Source organism: Haliaeetus albicilla, chromosome 15, assembly GCF_947461875.1.
Source record: "Haliaeetus albicilla chromosome 15, bHalAlb1.1, whole genome shotgun sequence".
Lineage (NCBI taxonomy): Eukaryota > Metazoa > Chordata > Aves > Accipitriformes > Accipitridae > Haliaeetus > Haliaeetus albicilla.
Window position 1 is genome coordinate 21,295,068 of NC_091497.1, and position 21,165 is coordinate 21,316,232.

The 21,165-nt window shown below is 36.1% G+C and overlaps 1 long non-coding RNA gene across 2 annotated transcripts in view; it reads left to right on the plus strand.

The window, feature by feature from the left end:
- The first annotated feature begins 5,642 nt into the window (after positions 1-5,642).
- LOC138689152 (uncharacterized) overlaps positions 5,643-21,165 on the plus strand; it is a 134,843-nt gene continuing 119,320 nt past the window's right edge. Inside the window, exons 1-2 of one of the 2 annotated variants that reach the window (XR_011328003.1) lie at positions 5,643-5,855; positions 9,161-9,254. This is a non-coding gene — a long non-coding RNA (uncharacterized lncRNA). The remainder of the gene's footprint in view (positions 5,856-9,160; positions 9,255-21,165) is intronic. The other variant, XR_011328004.1, reaches the window with a different exon arrangement.

The following is a 21,165-nucleotide window of genomic DNA, read 5'->3' on the forward strand; positions in this document are numbered from 1 at the left end:
AAAAATCCCAAATGAACCTGTTTAAAAAAAAAAGTATTTAATCTTAGTGAATGCAATGTTATCTATAGTTCTAAGTTTATCTATATGCTACAGGGTGAGCATATTAAGAAACAATAACAAGATCTATGTATCTATCTGTTTATATTTGTTCTCATGCTTGTAATGTCTAAGTGCCTGAAAATAAAAACTGTTTAGAAACTGGCAAGTAAGGAAAGTGAATCTGACCAGCCTCCTTTATTATCCAAGCCTAAAGCAATGCAAGATTCAAACACAAGGCAAAATTAAGTGAACTTGCATTTAAATAAGACATGACAGTCTTAGATTTTGTTCTAGCTCCTTTCTCTTCACCCATTATATTCTATTGAATGCAATAGTCTATGTTTTAACAAGCTTTCGGTGGCAGTGTGTTTAGACTGGTTCCAAATTTAGCAAAACAGTGTGTAAGAGGAATGGGATTCTTAGGCCTGCAGAATCAATATGTTGATAATTGAGGATACCAGTTACAGTCCATTTTCCACAAATACTTATGTCGCTGCATGCATATGACTTGAACTCCCATGTGTACGGTTTGTTGAATCCGAGTGTACAAAGGAAAAAAAAAAAACCCAAATAAGTTGTGTCTGCTATTAGACTAGGAGTGTTAAATTCCAATGAATAGGGGGCCTAGTGAAGTCTCTGGCAAGGTGTCCCCCTGCTCTGCCTCAGTATGTCTGTTTCCATATTCCCTTTCTCTTTCTGTTTTCTCCTGTGGTGGTATCTCTACTCTCAAGTCACCACTAATCATCTTTCCTTTACTGAAACATACTATCTTTCTCCTGTAACAATCCTGCAATGTTGGAGGGTGCCAGGTTGGCAGCTGAAAAATATTAATTAGCTAAATGACTTGTATCACTTATTTCTTCTATCTTCACAGGGTACCAAAAAGCATGTACAGATGCTATGGAATCAAATGGGACAAACATTTTGTTTGGTTGGATGTGTGCCTAAATGAAGAGTTATGGAAAGGTAGGAAGACTACCGTTGGTTTATAAAGTGGGCAGGAAACATTTGCAGTAGTGATTTTGGGAAGCCAGTTTCAAATCTAATATGTGTGCAGTTCTTTAGCTAGCAAACTGAAAAGTCTTGCTTTATAGATATTTACAGGTTTCCCAGGGAGATTGCGGAGTCTCCATCCTTGGAGATACTCAAAAGCCATCTGGACACAGTGCTGGGCAACTGGGTCTAGGTGTCCCTGCTTGACCAGGGGGGTTGGACAGGATGACCTCCGGAGGTCCCTTCCAACCTCAACCGTTCTGTGATTCTGGGATATATTTTGTATTTTTATAGTTTATAAATATCTCAACCATAATTGTATTTTAAATCTTTCTCCGGTCATTTTATCATTCTGTAAAAAATCTTAACTTGCAGGAATTTGGAAATCATTAACATGAATTCCTTTTTTAATCTGGTAATTTACCTCAAGTATGCAGCATACGAAGCAACAACATGGAATGAAGCTATTGACATCCACTACTTCAGCTTAAAAACATTATAAACCACTTGATCTTCACTTTTGTGCTTTCCATGATGTGGGACGACCTCCTTGAAAAGACAGTCTCTCTCTTAAAAGGGAGGCTGTTTTCACCTTCCAACTCCAGTTATTAATCAATGCAAAACTGTTAGTTATGGCTGAAACTTCTTATCATGATATCATAATTTTGCTCTTGAAATGTAGTTTCTGTTTTAAGATATTGATAACAGAAACTAGATAAGAAACTTTCCTTTGCCTTCCAGCATTAGAAAATGTCTTGCACTGCTAATCAATTATCTCTCTGCTTTTAAAATAACTCTACTTTGGGAATAATAGGATTCTGTGTATGAATATACAATGTGCCCTTGTGTGCACATGTGTATGTGTGTAGATGGGTATGTGCTCTGTCCTTTTTGTGAACGTAAGGCAGAGTTTTAAATAAGTCTCTGTTCTCAAGGAAAAGACATCCCCTTCCTCTCTTATGGAAACAAAGATGAAATTTTTAAGCACTGATGTAAAAATAGGTTTCACAGATGAACCAGGATTTCAGGCTTACAGTTAGCATGTTTTGTTTTAATATTTATTTTTTTCATGCCACATTAAAATTAGTATATAGTTAACCAATAGGCAGTCTGTTCACATATTCAAAGGTCTTTTTCATATGTTGTATAATAATTGGAAAGTTTCTTTTTTCATTACGGTAAGAACAACAAAACAAAAGCTCTATATTGGGCATTTTTTGCGTCAAGAATTGTAATTATGAAGACAAATAGTTCCAACAATAGATGTTTTTCATAGAAATGTTTAAAAACTCTAATCAGATTAGCAGTAATGTGGCCAAATCGTAAAAGGTAATTTTCTTGAAAATGAGACCTCTTCCTAATTAAAAAAAAAAAAAAAAAAAGAAAAAAGCACCAAACAAAATAAATTAAAAGCTATACCTGCCAAGGGATTAAGATCAAGTTTCTCAATGATATTGGAAAATATAAACTTCTGTACCAGCGTAATTAATTCCCTGATCCGTGCAGCTCCGGTGTAAGTTTGTCGGCGCTCCTACAGCACTGCAAAACACCGGTCAACGCACGGACCAACATTTCCCGTCTTTGATTAGGAAAGCAACTTCTTAAAAAGTAACGCAAGCTTTTACGAAGCCCTTCGGAGCAGTTTTCCGCTGCCGGGGCCGGGGCTGCGGGAGGATGCGCGGGGGCCAGGCGCCACCTATTGCCCACGGCCCGGCGGCTGCGCCCGGCCGCTCCCGCTCTGCCCACCCAGCACCGCCGGCACTGCAGGACGCGCCGGCCGCTCGCAAGTTGCGCTGGTTTCAGGCTTCGTGCCGAAGTGATTAAAGGCTATATGTTCAAACGTAACTAAAGGCAAACGAGTATTTTACACGGTAGTAATCCTGTAACATAGGAACAAGGAAATATTTTTCTTTCTTTCCCTTCTTTCCTCTGTCTTCCCTCTCTCTCTCTTTCTTCCTTTCTTCCTTCCGTCCTTCCTTTTTCTCTTTCTGTCTTTCTTTCTTTCTCTATCCCTTTACCTCACTCTCTTCCTCTCTTCCGCATTATTCTCTCTCTCTCTTTACCAGGTTGTCTTCCTCTCTTTGTCTTTCTTTGCTCTCTCCCTTTCCTCTACCCTTTCCTTCTTCCTCCCTTCCTTCCTTCCTCCCTCCCTTCCTTCCTCCCTTCCTCCTTTCGCTCCCTGTTTCTTTCTTTCCCCTCCCCTCCTCCTCCTCTCTCTCCTCTCTCCTGTCTCTTGTTCTTTCTCGTATCTCTTGTATCTTTTTTCTCTCTTTAAAAAGAGCTTTCTTTTGTGACGTACAGTACAGAGGACCTGGGGAACAGCTTTAACAAAAATTCTGTTACAAGTGGTAGAACATGAGGCGATACAACCTGCAATACCTTCAGAAATAGTGGAGAACTATATGCCGAATAGACAAGCTCATATATCTTCCAGTAGTTAGGGGGATAAACAGTTCATTTTCCCTTGGATTAGGGTGGGGTTTGCTACAGATATCAAAAAGTTGGCAGCAAAGCAATTCTGATTTTATATTTCAAAGATTATTGTGTAGATATTGCAATATGTTTTTAACATATTTCAAATCCTGCCAAGATTTCTGGAATTTGACTTTTTTTTTCCAAATGGGCATTAATGATGTACATATTGTGACTTTTAAATCACTGGGTTCAATAATGAATAGTTCATTGGCTGCTGGTTCAATGAATTGTGTGGAAATTCATGGACCATGCAGGCAAAGAGAAAAGGTAACTGTTATTTCAAACGAAGATTTTATGTCTTAGTGGCATTGTGAAAGATTGACCTTCACATGAGATATTGCTGTTCTTGCATTACCACCCTGATATCAATAGAAAACTGCTTTTAATCTACACAAAGGGTCCTGTTATCCTCTCAATGCATGGGGGATTATCATGCTTAACTCTCCAGAACATCGAGAGGCAAATAGACCCCACAGTGTCTATTGCTGTGAAGCAATTTCTTGAACATATTTCACATGCTTTTAAATGATGGTTTTGAAAAATTTTGAGGGTTTTTTTGTGTTTTGTTCTGCTTTGTTTTAAACTAGGAAGTTGACATTTTGTTGTAAACTTGTACAAGAACACTACTGTATTTGATATGTGGTAAGTAAGGATTTACTGAGTTCTCAATACTGGTAATTAGATTAAAATATTCATGATCACCTCAGTTAACCATATGATCTCTTCTCAGTAATGCTCATTGTAGAAGCCAAGTACTTTGTGTTGTAATGGAACTGTAAATGTGATATTTATATAAGAATCTGGCAGAGGGCAAATCTCATTTACAAAAAACCCCCAGGTAATAATGATAATGTATTTGTTTATCAGTATTTGTTTTCATAATCTGCAGTTGTGGTGGAACTCTTCCTTACTAAAATTGCTTTGCATATCTGTCTTTTGCATTTCCAGATCAATAAGGTGACCATGAGTTACTGTGTTCTTATGTCTACAAACACACATATATATATATATATATCTGTGTGGGTATGTGTGTACTGTGTCCACTCAGTGAAAACTTTTAAATATTAAAAAGAAGTATTGCATCCCATATTTCATCTATTCTTACAAGACAAGAATGACAGTATTAAGATGCACATTCAGGATAGCACTCTTTCTACTTTGAACGCTGTCAAGAACAAAGTGCTTTAGAGACTTAAAATAAATCTAGGTACTAATCCATTGAATTTCTGACAACAGGAGCCCAAGGTTTCCATGCACTTAGCTGAGTACTGCATAAGAGCTTGTGCATTATTTATGTCCACTAATGGTGTTGCAATGCTCTTTGTGTGAAGCAGTGACAGTGCAATCTACTAAGATAGCTGCTGCTGTGGACAAAGCCATACATTTTCCTGGGCTTGAATTTTTGACAGAATACTCTATTAATGCCAATTCTGCTTAAGTAAATGCTGAACAGGGGTCAGTTCCTCCCCCCTATTCCCCTTATTATTTAAGAAAACAGTGCCATAAAACTGAAAATGATGTTCTGGGCTTTGCTGAATTTTGCAACACAATAGTAGCTGATAAAGGTCAGTCTGCTTTTTTGTCTACTTTTATGATTTTGTGTGATGGTCCACGGACTAAATAGGAAAGCTCTTAGCATTAGAGAAGGGAGGTGCTATTAATTCCAGTTTCATTGCCATTATACTCTTCAGTGGATCAATAGAATTAAATGAGCTGAGATATTAGGAAAATATTGTGAAGAGAAGTAGGGTGGTATTATTTGACCAAGGTTAGGATGAATAGAAAATAAAGAACCATTTATACTGGGATGTCAATAAATCATAGAACCCATATATAAAATGGAATAGAGCATAACAATCATAAGCATTCAAATGACCGTAATATCTTTCTTTTTTTAAATACGTTAATGTTTGGCTGGCAATTTAAAGGGCCACTGCAAACATTTTTCTTTTTTTCTAACTGGATGAATTTAAAAAATAATAATAATTCTGTTTGTATAGTAGGTCCTGTTTAAATTGAGTAATCATAATAAGTTTATAATGATTCTTTTGAAATATCTTCTTTACCTGCTTCTCTAACCATTTAAGACCTGGAAGTTCTAATGGGGCCATGGCTGAGCCCCAGGTACATTTTCCCCTGTGCTTTCCTGTTTGTACTGCCTGCTGCCTCTGCAATTTCCATTTCAGCCTTGCAGTTGCTGCTCCTAGCAAATGCTTTTCTGGAGAGCTTGTAAAACATTGCGTACATCAAATAAATCTGCAGAAATGACTAACCCAAAGGACATGAAGTAGCTCCTTTTGGAGTCAACATACACAGATGCCAGTGGGAGATAAGCAAAGGACTTTCAGGTATTTGACAAGGCGGGGGGGGGGGGGGAACAATGGAGATTAGCGCATTTGTCTTTATTCTCTCTCAGATCCACAGTATTAACAGCAACAGTTCTCACCATCTGAAGAGCTCAGTGACTAAAAGCAAGCTTTTTTCATTGTTTCCTTTCTACAGATAGGAAAACAGATTATATACAGGTGAAGTTTTTCTAGGGTAATAGAACTGAAGGCAGAGATGCAGTCTTGTCGCAGGCTTAATGGCTACTTGTAATGTAATTCAGCTAGAAGTGAATTCTTATGTATTTATTTAAATAAAAGAAACCAACAATAAACCAGGTTAACCTGTGTAATAATTTGGGATAAAACTGACAAATTGTAGATCTAAAGTTTTTGTTTAGCACTAGAATGATTCTATTTACTTTACATAAGTCTAGTAAAATAAAATTAATAACCTTTCAATAACCTGTTGAAACTGAGGAAAATCTCCTCATCTTCATGACCATGCTTTCTTTTCACCCATACTCTTCAGTTAATCTCTCACTCTTTCTGCCTGTCTTGCCTCTGCCTTGTAATATAAGCAGTCTTCAAGTTTTTTGGTCTTTAAAAAATAAAAAAATTGTCTTGTCCTTTCTTAGAATCACAAAATCTTGTGGATTTTTCCAGGGCCTCTGGAAGTCTTTTGTCCAATGCCTCAGTCAAAGCACATCCAGGTGTAGCAGGTTGCTCAGGGCTGTGTCCAGCTGAGTTCCGAAAGTCTCCAAGGATAGAGATACCACAGCTTCTCTGGGCAGCCTGTCCCGGTGTGTGCCTGCGCTTAGTATTTATTTATTTTTCTTTTTGGGACAGAATTTCCCATGTTCCAAACTTGCTTCATGACTTTGTTCTGTGCACTGTTGAATCTGACTCTGTCTTCTTTATACCTTCTCATTAGGTAGTTGTTGATGGCCATAAGGTCCTCTCCCAACCTTCTTTTGTTAATGGTGAACAAATCCATCTCTCAGTCTCTCATCTTGGCTTACACTGCAAACTACAGAATGGTGCTGTAAGCCAGTTGTGTTTGATTCATCAGCAACCTCCTCCAGTCAGTGGTGCTCTTCTTCCAGGAATTTAAGGAATTCCAGGAAGAAATTCCAGGAAGAAACCTTAGTTTCTCTCAGTTTATACATTCTGTTCTCCACCAGTTTTCCTCCTGCCTACCCAGTAATTACTTCAGAACTTTGTTTCCGTATCCCCATTATAAATTTTTGTGGGATTTCTACAGAGCTATGTTTCAGCCCTGTTCCTCTTTTCATTTTTAATACTTGATAGAGTTATATCTTCCACCTTTAGACCTCTGCAGTGTGGAGATTTTCACTTGAGATTATTGTCTAGGCTACTGTCGTTGGCATTTATAATGTGTGATTCATCTACTTTTAATGACTTATGCAGTATCTCTGATAATTCCTTTTATTTTTCCTCCCCACTGGCTGTCATAAGGGAGCACTGCTACTAAGTCTTAGGTTGTATGTGAGATGAACACTGTCTGCAGAGAACATTTTAGAATATTGACTATGCTTTCCTCCACTGTATTGATCATATGTTTGTCTCTCTCACCCCCCCTTCTTATCTCTCTATTTCTTATCTCCAGACTATAGTCCCTCTGAGCAAATATTGTAAGCCTACCTCTTTAATATCTCGTTTTCCCCCTCACAGTGTTCTTTCACCTCTGCCATGATGGGTAACTTCACTATCCTGCTTATGAGTTGGGTAATATCTTTAATTAACTTCCAGGATGTATCTAAATTTGAAGGTTCTTGCACATTGACTCTGATTCATGGTCTGTGGTATCTCTCCACAAAATTAGAATACTTGTCCAGGCTCTCATAACTTTGTGTCACCAGAAGGTTTTAGAAGATCTTTATGGGTCTTGCCCTTTCTATCACATTAAATACCATCTCTTAAATTTCCTTTTCAAGACTGTTCTTAAGCTACCCCTGACCTATATTCACTTCACATTAAGCACAGTTTTAAACACTAACCTTTGAGCACTGTGTGACATGTGCCATCACTGTCTGTTTGTCATATTTTTGGAATCATAAACATTGTAGGGCATGCATTGTATGCCATGGGTTCCTTAGAAACATGTCTAAGCCTACGTGCAGTCTTCCTTCACCTCTCTCACTTAAAACCCTAATGTGATTTTTTGCGGGGGGGGGGGGAAGCAAAACAAACACCCTTGACAGCACTTATGTCAAATACATATTTGGTACCTTTAGCTAATATCGCATTGCTTCCCTGCTCTTAGCTTTTTTATTTTTTTTTCCCCTAGCTCTTTTGACAGCCTTATTCTGAGATCAGGCATTGTATATTTGTTTCACCTTTGTGTGAAATCTAACTGTTCCTTGACTACAAACTTTGAATGCTTATAGAGGAATTAATCTCACCTAAAACTGGCAATGGAGATATCTAGAACCAAACCCATCAAGTTACAATACCTGTAATCCAAAGAGAAAAATAAAAATAATTAATCTGATCTATTTTTTATATCTGCATTTTGATGGAATGCACCACACTAAAATTAGTTACTTAGGTGGTCTATGTTTGGTACGATTCTGTGTCTATCTATCTGAGCCAGTGGAGAATATATTGGTGTGTTAGAGTCCTGAAACAGACAATTACAATGACAATGAGTAGTGGGAAGAAGTGTAGAAGTCCCACAAAATGCTCAAATAACATAGAAGCAGGTCATGCTTCCTGTAAAAGATTAAGTTCAAAGGTCACTCTTGAGAGACAAAGATTAAATCACCTCTCTATTTAAGCTCTTATATAATTTAGTTTGCAATCTATATTCTGAACTATGGCACTGAAAATCTGAAGTAGTTCAACAGCCTTGCAAGGAATTTAAGTAGGAGCTGTGTCTGGTCTACATGACTGGCTTTATACAGATAGATATATGCCTGCCAGCAATGTTGTAAATGTCTATATCTTTTCCTGATTTCACTGACCAATTTGCATGTGTTGAGAAGCTGATCCCTTATACCTAGAATAGAAGGAAATAAAAGCAAGCTTATTCAGTGTTACTATATAGCAGCTTCTCTATTTGTGCCAGAAAATCCAACATAAACCCTGATTTTCAGTGGTTTATCTCAGACATAAAAAAAATCACTTGAGTTTAAACTGGGTGCACCAGGTCTCTGCCTGAAGCTATTTCATTTTTGTAAAATTTGAAAAGCTGGTTGAGCTGATTTTAGTTATAAAAGTGTCAAGAGAAGTCGCTAGTGGTTTCAGAGAGTTGTACTCTCACAGCTAAAATACTTCAAACCTTTAAGAGCTCCCTTCAATTACAGATATTTTCTAGCTTCTGCAGAAGAAAATCTATGGAAATCTGCGCTGTAACCAGACAGCTGATTCAGCAAGAAAGAAGCGATAAACAGTAGAAGTGTAAGTTACCATTTATTGCATTTGTTTATTTCTAGTAGGAATCTTGTATAGCTGTAACTTCTACCAGTATGCATCTCTACTGTGGCTGATAAATGGTATGGGAGATACTAAAACTTTTTGGAGGGCTATTACTACTTCTGTCACTACCAGAGAACAAGATTCCTTCCTACACACACTTATGTCGTACAACCTTGTGTGACACCAGAGCACACCTGAGTTCATTGATCATCTGTGCCCATAGCATCGGGTCTATCAGGTCAGGAGGAAGGAGAGAGATGGCAGTACTTGCTACAACTTGGTGCACGCTACTTAACATGTCTCTCTCTCCTCTCTCATGGTCGAACAATATGCCCCTTCTTGCTATGAGTCCTGTGGAGCTAGATGCATCCCATGGCATGTGACAGACTGTATTACTGAGAGAACTGTGTGACTAACTCTATGTCCGTATACTAGTAAATAAAACGGACTGTGCAAAGGTTCAAACAGCGTACCAGGATTTTCCAGTGTTTGTGATTTGATCCCTGGCTTCTTTTTAGGTCTATACCAGCTACCACCTTACAGGCAATGTTCCAGTCACTTTTATTTAGTAACATAGATGTAGTCTGAGTGCCACTCTAATGAGCACTAATTCCTATTCTACATAACATAAGGAAGAACACAAAACCACTTAAAGCTCTGGTTAAGGGAATAACATTTAAGCCACTTGGGAAAGGAGTAACAGCTACATACAATGTTTTCCAAGACCATTCTTTTAAAAGTTATTTACAGTGAAAGTTAGGCAGAAAATCTCAAGCTAAAAGCAATCATTTTAAGCATTTTTTGCATTAAAAATATCTTTATTTAGGTACTGAATCGCAGTGCCAAAGATCATCCATTTATCCTGTTTCATAATCCAGGTGCTATTATAATTTGACAGTGATTTTAAACAGCTAAGAGCTAAATTTGTCAAGAAAATTACCTGTGATATGTTCTGAACTATTTTAAAAACTTTCAGGGGAAAACAAATAAAGTTGTTTAAATAGTACAGCATATAGCAAGTGGTCTGTGTATTTAGTTCACAAATATTGTGTTCCGTCTATATGGCTATGTTTATAGTAGTTAAACAAAAATGCCTAGGACTGTTTTTTGGCACCGAGATCAGCTAGCACTAAATAACTTACACCCATACATGTCTTTGTCTGTAAGCAGGGTAGCCACAACCACCTGATGGGAATAGTTCCCATCCCAGGCTTATTCCCGAAATGTGTTCAGAATTCTAGTAGCTGCATGTCTTTTTAAAAATTTGTTCATATAGACATTAAATTCTATGAGCCTGAAACATTTCCTACACTGATGTTGTACATATGGTATAGCTGAGTGGATCACTGAAGGAGTAAGTTGCCAAGGCCGCAGCAGCTACAAGTTCCGATTTAATGATGAGAACAATAGCAAAGGATTTGAGGAGTATAGTATGGGATTGAAGTCTTTCTTACTTCCCAGAATTGTGCCCCAATCATCAATCTATTGGGTGAACACCTGGCATTTATAATTCATCCTGCTGAAGGAAATGAACAACCAAAAATGCAAGAGCTCTGGAGCCAGAAGAACAGAAGGGGGAAGAAAATGCAGCTTTACTGTCTCTGGAAGTGTTAAGAGAACAAGTTGAGAGTAGGAACAGCAGAGGCAGAGCACACGTGGTTATTTTAGATATGATGTGATTGCTACAGTCAAGAAATGGTCATGAAACTGGAGTTCAGATTCTGTTTAGGAAATTTCAGTCTAATTTTGTAGATGTAAGAGTTAATACTGCTCAGAGTAAAGATGAAAATATAAGAAATACCTTACAGGATCTGGCCTTGTCCAGATCTAGTCCAGATCCAGTCTGGCCTAGTCCAGCTCCAGATCTAATCCAGACTTCTCCATCTAGCACACTACTATGTGTCTGGTCAAAGATGCTGTTTAGGAACAACACACTAGTCTCAACCCTTTCAGCTATTAGTCCGTATTAGCCCTTTCAGCACACTAGTCTCAGCCCTTTCAGCTCTTAATTCTGCTCTTACAGCAGCCACATTTTTTATATTAAAGGTCTTAGAAGGTACCTCCCTGCTTGGATCAATATACTGGTTCAACTCTTGCCCACTTCTAAATACCTACCTTTTCGTAACATAGTTGTTCATAAAATGGTTATTATTCACCAGTTTGGATAGGCATCTCTGTTGGTTCAGTAGCAGGTTAGCAAGCTGATAAGAAGGAACAATGCTGGGAACAACCACATAGAAAGTAAAAGAACTGAGAAGACATGTCTGTACATAATGTGATACTTTTTACATTGAAATCTTGGCACGTCTTCCTAACTCTCCTCTCCCTATGTTACTGTTGCTGAATGATGAGTCTATAAGCACATAACTTGCTTATGTTACTGAATGTTAGTTGTACTATTAGATTAATTGATTTAAGGTTCCAGACATGGAAATCAGAAACAATAAAGCTGTGGAATATATCTTCAAAGTGTATAAATTCAGAGATTTACATTCTTTTAAAATTTCTGGCAGAAAACAACACTGCTGGTAAATATATAACAGATGCATCAATGTGCCTTGAGATGAATACATTATGGACAAAAAATCATACTTATTCCCATCACAATAACAGTTTGTTTGGATCACCTGCTCTTTCTGGTTGCACCTGTGGCTTGTTCATTTGGTTGGAACATGGGAAAATGCCAGGATCAATACAAGCTGTGGATTCTTGCTCCCTTGTGTGGGTGTTTCTTTCAGTTATTCCCCAAATGTTCTCTGTGTACAGTCTTTAGGTATAATGAAGAAAAAAAAAAGAAGAAAAAAAAAAAGAGAAAGACATTAGTGCAATGTTAAGGCTTGAGAAAATGAAGCAGTCAAAACCCAGGGAATTCCAAACTCGAGAACAGTTTCTAAACTTTATCTCAGCTGTACCTTTAAAACATGGTGATGAACAATTAAATTTTCTTTGAAATGAAAAGCAATTGAACAGTATCTACAATATTCTTACTAGTAGGGGAAACATATAAATACATTGATATTTTGTCAGTGCAAAAGCAGTATCTTTAAACTTCTTAAACAATCTGTGTGTCTCTCCTGTATGACTTTTGCCAGTATGTCATTTCAAATTTTTTACTACATACACATGTAACATACCATACAGACATTATTCACAAAGAGCTGCTCTCTCCTCTGCACAAAGTTCTACTGACTTCAGCATAGTATGTTGAAGAAGAGAGATATATCAATAAAACCTATACTGTTTAATGAACTGCCATGATAGGGAGAATAACTTTGTGTTTTCCCTTTCAGATAGTCACCTTGCAATGTTTAAGCTATATTCTCTGAAAAAGCTGTATTTTCACTCCTGAATTTGGGAGTAGTTACTATTCCTTGTGTTCAAGAGAGATACATACTACCCAAAACAGCACACCAGCATGCGGCATTTAATGTAGGAGCATCTTTATCTGACACTTTAGGTAAAGATGGTATAAAGTAGTGGGCACTTCCTCAGGGTGAAGTGCCTTTGAAAGGACATATCTTTAATTATTCAATATAGCAGGAGCCTCCAGTGGCTATGTTTCTGGTTTACTTCAGCCAAGTTCCTAAAGTCAGTGAAGATTAAACCCAGCTTAAGGTTTCCAGAGATCCAGAGACATATGTACAGATTCAGATGCAATATAATTCTTTGAGTTATACCTTCTTTTGAGTTTTGTTTTACTGAATACATGATAAGTGTTATGTTTTTCTAGAGAATCCTAATGTACCTGTAAAATTTCCCAAATCAGTTAGCAAAAAGAATTTAAAAATTGTATGTGAATAGTCATGCACAATACACTATGAAAAGAGAAATCATTTGAACAGATTTATTTTAACATGTTTAATGCACTTCAACATATTTGTCTCCAGGAGTTATTCTTCTTCAGTTATGGTGGGAGAGAAGAATTCATAGCTGTGAGTAGCAACCATTTCTGATGTTATTTTCATATTTCAGGTTGGAATTGCTTTGTAATAAATTTACACCTGAAAAGTGATTTTCAGATGTTTTAATGTTTTAGTTGATCAGTGTTTGAAATGTCTAGTGCATTAAGGAGCTCAGGAACTTGTTTGCTGTGTAATGATGTCTGGGTTCATAACAACACGAAATGTGAATCAAGATGTTTCTGAAAATGTTATCAGTTCAGGTGAAATACCATGATAATGGGTATTTTATGCCAACATTATGCCACAGCTTTTTTCTCAACTTTATGCCAGAGCTGACTCTGATCTGTGAAAATAAGGGTTGATCCAGTGCATAAATATTCTACCCTTCTATATAACAAACACTAACAGTGTTGCACTAACATTTTCAAACTGTGGACTGTAGCCAAACATGTCACTCTGAGCCAATTTCTTATTTATAAGACATCATTCTTTTAAAACAGAGGCACTCAATTATTATTGATTAGAATAAACAGAATGCCTGAAATGGAATCTGAATCACTGGACCTCTGTGCATCCGGTATTGCTGAATGAACGAACATATCCTCTATTTAGTAAAATGCATGGATTTGTGCCCAGTAAAGTTATCTGCTGTCAGAAAGCTCTTCAGGGGATAAGTTTAATTTCCTGTGACGATATACTTTGCTGTCTGAATAAATAGTAAAAGAGGATAGCAGTCCTTGTGATTTCCTTTTTGCATGATACTGAACTTTAATATTCACAGAAAGAGTTAAAAGACTGCTATGATGATACAGCACCATCCATTCACCAGGAATGCTACTATGATAGTGTAAACTCATAACAAATCTTCCAACCAGAACAACTACTTACAGCTATTTGCACCAGATATAGTCTGAATATGAACATACAATACATCCCTCTTTTGTAAGAGCCTCTTAGAGATTTACTAGTCACTGGACCTTTTCCCCAGATGTGCTACTCCTTTAATCTGTTACTCTTTTCTCAAAAACTGTGGGTCATTAGTTAACAGTGATGTTTCACAATGTAGGATTTTTCAGTCATGTTCAAAGGCCAAGGCATTCCAGCCAAAAATCAAATATGTGCTTTTACACATCTTCTGTATTATAGTGTCAATTCATTTCCAAATTTTTTTACCTCAATCAAAAAGAAACAGTAACCCTCCCCCCCCCAAAGTAGGTAAAACCTAAGACTGGAAGATAGGATAGATAAATACACAGACAAACTTAAGTTGAACAAACAGAGAGCTAAAAATTTAAAATTAACCAGAATATGAGTTTACAAGTCCTTTAAAATTCCTGAAAATTTGAATTATAAGTAAAACACCACAACTCTCCTCTTCAGCATTTTTTTCTTTTCCTTCTCTTTTTTTTTTTTTTTTTTTTTTTATGTTTAAAAGAAGGAATAGATTTTCTCTGGCTTCACAAGATATCAGTTCAAGATTTCCAATTTTGTTGCTCAAATTCACATGACACTATATGAAATCCAAAAGTTGAGAAAGATGTTGAACAGTCAAAAGTAAAGATTAATTATTTTCTGTCAGATTTCTCTCTGATATTCTTGCATTTGTTCACAAATGATATTCCAGAAGAGTGTACATGATTTGTTAATCATTCACCATAATCCAGAATTTCATTGCTTTTTACTGGCAGAAAAGCTAATGTTTGACTGCATTTCTTTGTCAAGTAGAGTTCTCTTAATTAACTGAGTACACAGACTGTAGAGTCAGCTCCAGATCTACTGAGCCTTGCTTTAAATGGCAGATTACAAGTTACTGAATAACAATTCCCTGGATTGCATTTTTCACATTTATTATCTTTCTTTTATTGCCATACATCTTTTTCTGTTGGATAAGCAGAATTTTAAAAAAACAAAAGTATGTTCTCTATAGAAAAATAAATAAATAAATAAATAAATAAATAAATCTTATTGAGTTTACAATGAGGGAGAAGTTATGGTTACAGAAACTCCTCTGCTGCAGATTATTCGTTGATAATGCCACAAAGGGGGAATGCCTTTAAATCATTTGCTTATATCATTAGATAGGTTACATTCTAAGGGTAGCATATCTACTGGGTTATCATGTTTTTTAGTTACTTCAGGTAAATATCATGACTTGTAGTGAATTTCATTTTTTCCAGAATACTCTGACTTCTATAGTAAAGGGTCTAATAATTCCCATAAGTATAGTATTTAATGCTGCTTATGACATCCTGCATATAACTTTACATAATCCGTCTTAATAGAGTTATTTTGGCAGGCAACTTTGTTAGAAGTGGTTATGTGTTTACTACATTGCTGTTTCATGAGGTTTCCAAGAAAGAGTTATAAGCTTGGCTGAATCACAAGCACTAGAGTTTTATTGCCATTCTTTTCAGTAGTTTTAACTGGTACTTATCCCACAGGGGTGGATAGTAAAAGGCAGATGCTTGTTTATTCTTTTTTTCTTAGTTTCCTTGGGTTGGAAGCATTTAAAGATAGTAGTAGAAAAGCAATTCATACAGAATAATGTGACAAATGCCATTTCAAAGTCCTGATTTCTCTTCCCTCTCTTCAGTCCATTACTGAATGATGTCTTTTGAGTTATACAGATGGGTTATTTGACTCCAAAATGAACTGTTAATTTAATAATGAGGATAGCAATAGGTACAGTAGATAGGTACACTGTGGTGATTTCCTCCTAAGTCCCTTACAAAATTCCCAGTTTTACAAAGTAAATAAAATGCATGGGAAATGAATGCCCATTTTTCTGCTGTTACTTTGCAGTTAATGCTCATCTCAGGCAAGCATAAAATATATATAGAAGGGGGGTGTATGTCTTTTTAAAAAATAATTGTAGATTTTTAATTTCTTTTAAAGCTTTTTCCATCATGATCTATGCAATGTTCACAGGGAAATAATCTAATTTAGTTGTGCTTTTTTTTTTTTTTCCATAAATATATGTTTAAAGACTGATAATTGCTTCCAGGCGTAGAAGAGATTATTGAAAATATTTACCAGCTGAATACTTATTACAACTTATGATGCCAAATTCAATGGAAACATCATAAAGTAGAAAGAGACAACACTGATTTATCCCGAATATTTTAAGCTGGTGGCAGTATCTCCACTATTTGACCACTGCATTGTATTATATCAGAATATTGAGCAATTGGACATATTTGATATTTTCCACTTTTTTACATGAATAGAATGATGAATACTCTTCTAGCCACCAGTGGGACTGCAATAGCTATTAGAGACCTGACAAGTAGAAGTTAGGTGATATGCATTAGCTAATTGATTACTTGTTAATAGTTAACGATTTTAAACTAAATGTTTGATGTTTAATATTCAACAATAAAATTCTGGCATATTGGGAAGTCTAAACTTAACTTCAGTGCTCAGCCTGATTAAAATTAAAGTGATCTCCATTATCTCCTTCTCTTTATGTATTTCACATTTTTTTTTAATCCCCGTTTCACAACTGCATTCAGAAACACACCTGTAGAGCTCTGGATATTAACCTTGCCTTATTTGAACAGACAGCAAGATATTGGTTTATATGTCTGCATTCAGAAGTTTAAGAAGTTTAATTCATTTATAAATGGTGCTTGGAATAAAAAATAACTGCAGACTTCAAAGAGAAGTGCTTAGACCTAATGAGATAGCAAATAATGATTTCTATTGTAATTTTCTTTGGGGCAAGCTTAAGCAGAACTTAAATGGTAACGTAACTGAATACGGTTAGCGGATATCCCTCCAGATTCCACTGACTATGTTGAGTGGATTCTTGATGCAGTTCCCCACACAGGATGCTTAGCGTTGTCTAAAGATGCCTGGCACTTTGCATCACCAAGCATTGAAAAGAAACCTTAGCATGAATGAGAATCAGGGTTTACTTTCCTATTGATACAGATGCAGAAAATAGGAAGTATTTTATTTCCTAAAGGTACATTCCTCCTATTCTTTTCAAGCTTTAGCATGAGCTGATTCTAGCATATTTGGCAACACTGTGGAGTACAGGAGGAATCCATCGAATCCAGGCACGTTGAGATCAGCAGAAATCCATGCACATTATCTTTACCATAAATGGGTAATACACTAGTTCCTCTGCCTGATAAAACTAAACTATTTGCTAGTTGTTACCCTGCTGGAATAAGATACTCAAGTTAAACCACATGAAGGACAAAAGAGGAACTAGAGTTTATATTCTCTAGCAAAATATCTTTACAAGTTTTATCTGCTGTGCATCATGCTCTTCATGCATAGTCAAAAATCAACGAACAAGGTTGTGATTTTTATCTTGTAAATATATAATAAAAGCCCCCAAAATTATAAAAGGGAAAGTGTTTCAATCCAAACATCCATGTTTGCTGCTTTTGGTTTTAAAAGAATAGTTCCAAAACACAGTAGCAGCCGGGAGGAAAAAAAAAAAAATCAACAAAACTTCTTACAAGAAAATATAATATAAAATAGAATAAATAAAAGAGCTTCTGATCACCCTAAGCAGCACCCAGGTTAATACCTGTAGCAGCTGTCCTGATCTCTGTGGTTTAAGCTTTTAACTAACTTTAATTAAATAGAATCTTTGGTGTACCAGGATGCATATGACTGGGATATGAATAAAAGAAATAAACAGCAGAGACTGGCATATGGTTGAAGACACATGCATCATATGATTTTTGTAATACCTTTTTTTTTTAATCTATTTTAACATTCATGAGCAGTAAAAGAGCTTAAAACAGAAACAGAATTGTCTCATTGGATTTGGAACTTTGACTGTTAGTGAAGGTTCTCTTTATTATTTTTTTCCATTGCAGAAAGTATATTAAAAAAAAAACCCAACACCATAGGTCTTAATTGTCATATGCACAATCTGCAATGTTTAAATGGACCCTGTGGATTTTGGTCCCAAACCAAACCAATCAGTTACAAGGTATTTTTCTTTTCTGTTAGATGTTCTCCTGCAATATTTGCATAAATGTAACCATGCTGTCCGTCTTTTAACTTTCACTCAATTAATTATGCTCCCAGCCCCCTGCTGATGGACAAAAATGAGACTTCATCTGCAAATAGCTTCAGCAGTTTACAGCTTATTAAATGCCAAAATCTAGTTAAGACAGTTTGAGAATTCTCATGTCAGGCATTTCAACATGCCAGTTTTAACACAAAACTCTTATTAAAAGGGAAAAAAGTGATCCCACTACCCAAAGACGGGGGAAGAAAATGCAATAGAAAAAAGGTAATGGACAGATAAGAATTTTCTACAAATTACGCACTTAAGATATGTGGCACAGTCTAAGTATGTTTTAATTGGTTCCCCTAATAATGAAAAACATTGGAAAAGACTACCAGTTGACAACAAAATGGTCCCTGCAAATTGGAAACAGCTTTAGTCTACAGTATGACCTTTCATAATTTTTATAGAAGTCTGAACAAACCTTGGAATAAACAGATTACATACTAAAGCATTCTTAAAAAATAACTTTTCTATGACTCTTTTTGACAGGTTTTACATTTTGCATCAAGCATCTGGTGCTTTCATTTTTCAGTACACAGTGTTCTGGTATACTTTATACCAGTCTGGGTTGATTCTTGATTTAAAACAGTAATGGAGAAGCAGTATGGTATACCGGAAAACTGAAGTGTGCCATGCTCCAAAATAAATTCAATGCATAGTTTTACAGTATAACCTTGACCAGATCACTTAACTTGCTGGAACTTTAAGCAGTTTCTCTTTAAAACTGGATATAATAAAGATCTCATTGAAGAATAAATGTTATGCCTGAATGTCAGCTTCCCATCTTGAATGAATTATGAAAAGAGAACTAACAAAATTTCTCTTCAATAATACAAGCTACATTTAATTGTTTCCATTCATTTTTTTGTTAGCTTATAAACATTCCTTTAGCTGTCTGTTGTTAGTGAAATACATATAAAAATGCCAGTCAAAAAAAGAGACACAAACACAAACTTTAAAATAGATTATTTCAGTTGCAGTTGTGAAGAATATAATTTCAATTCTTTCCTTTTTGTGGGGGAAGGATAATGTCCAAGCTAAAAGAGAAAGATTTTTTTTTTCCTAAAAATTTTTGACATGTTATCTGGGTTATTGTGACATATTTTGTCATGTTTGTTGTCTCATGTTATAAACTAAAGTGACTGAGCTGAACATAACATGACGATTCATGACAGAAATGTCAGGAATTAAGATAAAGAAATATAATTCATGTCCAGTCATATTGCAATTACCAGTCCTCTTATAAAATGCTTAGATTCTTCATGTTTAATATAATGGAAAAAAATTACAGTGTATAATATTGTATCAGCTTCCCACCTTAATATTATCTTTAATTTTTGAAGATTTATTTCAAAGTAGTATACACTAATGACCTCATCATGCAGAAGTGTAGTGAAATTAGGTGATCTATATTGAGATACATTCCTCAACAAGTAGACCCAACACTCAGGCTGTTACACATGAAAAGCCCCGTGCGCATCTGCTGCCTGTAGTCTGAATTCCCACTGAATTGGTGAGAAAGCATCGGCCTTCTCCTTTGTATAATTAAACGCATCTTCAAGCAGACTTCTCTCACAGTCAGAATACAAAGCACACATGAAATATGTTCCTGTTTTGCATTATTCTGTTGTTGCTAAACTGCCCCGAAGTGTTTAAAATATCAGAAAAGAAGACATAGATAAAAGATATAGTGGAGCATTAATCTTCCATTATAATATATGTCCTTTATGATGTCTCTCAAAGCTGGCTTTTTTTGTTAGCTAGCTTCTTTCAGGTACAGTGGTGGAAGCAGGCACCAAGGACAATTTTTAGAGATAGTAATGGCCTCATAGCTGACCTGTAGGAGAGTGGTTGATCACCACTGCTTCTAAACACTGTAGAAAAAAGGCCAGAAATAATTGTGGGAGAAGTGGTTAAAAGAGAGATTGATTTTAACATGACTGGTAGAGTATCTTCAGGCAACACAATAAAAGGCTGGAGTCAGGATGTAACCGAGAGTGACAGAAAAAGAGTGGGGGTGGTGATAGTGGTGGAGAGGGCTCAGGAGGAAAGATAAAGTGGTCATTTTCCTGGCATCTGTGTTAACTCACAACTTGCATATAGAGGAAAAGTGTATTTTTCCACTTTTAAATTTCAGTGTTTTAGCATCATGGTGAGCAGTATGCCCTGGAGACCAAAGTCTTGTCCTCCATCCTGGGTAGCGACACTGAGTTCTGCTGCATGCACTCCACCCCTTCTTCTTCAGTATTGACATAGAAGGACCACTTCTAGGCATGACATGGTAGGTTATGCTCTGCCAATCAGTGTGCTAATTAATGCCAGTTATAGAGATGTGTTTTGTGAGATTAATATTCCTGGAGCCTATGAATGGCAGAAATTACTGGAGCGCAGTACCGGAAATATTAGTGGGTTTTGGCAAAGTGTAAAAATTAGGATTATCTTGAATGCTTGTTAAACTCTTTTAAAAATTTTTTCAAGAAGGTGATTTCTGATTAAGTTGCTTTGGGTTTTGACCAAATTTTCAATCAGAATAATCTGAATTAGATTCATCGAGGTCCATGGAGAAAAATGAATATTGAAATATTAAAAATACTTTTCTGCTGCCAGATACTGATGCCCAGTAGTAATTTCTGTCAGATAAAGTGGAGTAGATTTATTCTATCAAGAATGAAATTTAATAATGATTGAGGTAATTCTCAAGTTGGGCAAGCAGGAGGGACAATGCAAAATATAATAAAGTGAGTTTTTCAAAAAAATTCCAAAGCAAAATTGGGAGCGCATTGTAATTTTCCTTTTATATCATCAAGCTTCATGTACAAGATTATGTCATGCAGGTAAAGCCTTGCCTCAATCTAGACAGAGATTTTCTCTACCTCATTCTACCTAATTACTGTGTGGAATATGACATATCATGTTTGCCATAAATGATCATTTCCTTTTTCCTACTCATTCC